The sequence below is a fragment of the Aplysia californica genome, unplaced genomic scaffold, assembly GCF_000002075.1.
Source record: "Aplysia californica isolate F4 #8 unplaced genomic scaffold, AplCal3.0 scaffold00205, whole genome shotgun sequence".
Taxonomy (NCBI): Eukaryota; Metazoa; Mollusca; class Gastropoda; order Aplysiida; family Aplysiidae; genus Aplysia; species Aplysia californica.
This window is the reverse complement of record NW_004797475.1, coordinates 434,372-436,963: the sequence shown is the minus strand read 5'-3', so window position 1 is coordinate 436,963 and position 2,592 is coordinate 434,372. Positions and strand designations below refer to the sequence as shown.

The following is a 2,592-nucleotide window of genomic DNA, read 5'->3' as shown; positions in this document are numbered from 1 at the left end:
TCTCCGTGTCTCTCCCCCCTCCCCTTCTCTCTCCATGTCTCTCCCCCTCCCCTTCTCTCTCTCTCTCCCTCTCTCTTTCTCTCCCTCCCTCCCTCTCTGTTTCCCTCTTTCTACCCCATTCTCTCTCTGTCTTTGTCTCTCTCTGCCTGCAGACAAAATAGCACACTTTCAACTTCAACTCAAGAGCGGTGGAACGTTTGTTTACCTCGTATCACGGGCCGTCACGTACTAAGACAGGGTCACTCCCTGGCGCGAGATAGATCTAGAATCTAGGACAACTGATCATCTTGGTAGATTAGTAGAGAATCTTTGGTACTACTGTGACTTCGATGTCACAAATACGGGTGAATAATTTTGTGGAGCTGTGGATGCGTATGCATGCGTCCCTAAAACAGTGCAGTGCTGTTGAAGCGTAGGCGTACCGTATGCGTCCACAGTCCAGAGCTAACGGTACGCGCCCCTAACAACAGCCAAAAAAAAAGCAAACCCATACAAAACTACTTTTATCACAATTTTCCAAAGTTACAGACATATGGGATACACATACATATTTCAATAAATGAAGTTACAGGGAAATAGCAATAAAAACTATCATATTATAAGGTAACATCACTACTGCTGATCATTCATAATAATTTGGTCTACAAGTTTGATAACTCCAGTTAAATATACTAGTCATATGTCTGGACCAGAAAGAATAAGACAGCCTCAAATCACTAATAAACAAAAAGTTAAACAAATTTATACAAATGCCCATATATGTCAATATAACACCAAAGCCCCCCCCCCAAACCACACACACACAAAAAGTAAAACCACACAAACTGAAGACTTCCTGACCAACATTTTGATACAATGACTTGTATTTTTTCTTTAAGACATAACATAATAACTCACTTTGTTAAAATGTATTCACACAAAAAGGGCACACCTAGCACATTTGAGAGTGACATTAATACATTTTTACAATATGACACTATATAAATAATTTCAACAATACACATGAAGGTATACCATTCAACCTCAGCAAACACATTCATTTTCACTTCCAGAGACTATAATTCACAACCACTGACGAATGAATGAGCATCCATTATTTTAGCAGTCTTCAAAAATCAAATGTTTCAACTTTCCCCTAATCCATTTTGCTCTTCACTCTAATTCTTTCACACCCCAAGCTGCATAGTCATCTTGTCTGCATGAGCTTCCTCCTAGGGTTTCACCAACTTTGTAATAATCTGAAATGGAAAAATGAAAAATACAGTCAGGCATGGATACCCCAAACACATCAGGGATTGTCAAAAGTGATTGAGACATCCATTATTTGGGTTGACCAAAATCGCAAAATTAAAGAGATTTCAGTTGGGGAACGGTAAATTGTATGAGGTCTTCATGATTTCAAGTTTTCCGTGTTCGCGTTATTCGTCATTGACTATATTTAGGTGATGTCACTGAAGAAAATTGAACAACTGAAAAAAGTTGACGAACATTAACTGTACCGGTGATAAAAACTACCCTGTCGTCAAAAATGCCTCATAATGTGTCATGGCCTGGTGGAATCGGGCGCTCGTCAATTTTTGAGCAATAGAAGTTATTGGTATCATCTTAAAGCCTGTTCCATTGCCCTGCTTTTGGTGAAAAAAATATCCATCTTCGTTGAATAGAAGCCGTAATATATGCGATTGAGAGAGGTCAAAGTCGCCTTGTTTCAGAGGTAAAGTTAGCGAGAAAATAGCGCCAAAGTTTGGCAATTTCCACAGATTGAGAGTTCTTGGAAACTGAAAATGTACATTTTTTGTGCATTTAATCAATGTTTTCCTGTAAAATCCAGGCAGAAATGGGTTTTTATATGGATGTAAAAGGTGTTAAGCCAAAAAAAGAAAATTAGAAAAAAATTGCTGAATGGGAAGAAAAACGTCAATTTCTTTGATTCCATTATTTTGACGAGCGCCTGATTTCATCACGATGCCTCACATTTACTTTCAAAGGCTTATATAATAACAGACAAAAACTAGAACAGGCCTACCGTTAATTTTTTAAAATTTCATGAGCTGCATGAGAGCATGCTGACTAATACATACATGCGTTTTCTGACAAAATAATCCTGAAATCTTGCAAAAGTAACTTACAGTTCAGCACTGGCGGTGACATTTGGTAGACCTTATACCTAAAATCTGAGGATGAAGTAAAAAGAGATTTTGAGTGCTACATGTACAATAAATCATAAGCTCAGAGTAGATCAACAGAAGAAAAGGCTTTTAAAACATTAATAATATAAACATAACTATACATTTTCTTTTCACGTATTCTCCAACAAGAGAACTGAAATTTAGACCCAATACTGAATGGCAGCATCCATGAACAATAATTACAGTAACAACAGCGTGGTCTGCACCATTACTGTGATGCGACACAACCGCTGGTGAGATTACAAATTGTACAACAAGCACTTCCCATGACTGCTGTAACGAAATAAAGGTTGTTTTGAGTGACACATGTACCACTCTGAATGAAACAGTCTAACGTATTGATGCTAACTGCAAGAGAAGTAACAAATTATTGTATACCAGCGTATTAGGTTATCTTTCTTAA

The 2,592-nt window shown here is 37.7% G+C and overlaps 1 long non-coding RNA gene across 1 annotated transcript in view; it reads right to left on the bottom strand.

The window, feature by feature from the left end:
- Nucleotides 1-839: 839 nt before the first annotated feature.
- LOC106011884 overlaps nucleotides 840-2,592 on the bottom strand; it is a 3,120-nt gene continuing 1,367 nt past the window's right edge. Inside the window, exons 2-3 of the long non-coding RNA XR_001184884.2 lie at nucleotides 2,130-2,174; nucleotides 840-1,238 (exon numbers count right to left, since the gene is read on the bottom strand). This is a non-coding gene — a long non-coding RNA (uncharacterized LOC106011884). The remainder of the gene's footprint in view (nucleotides 1,239-2,129; nucleotides 2,175-2,592) is intronic.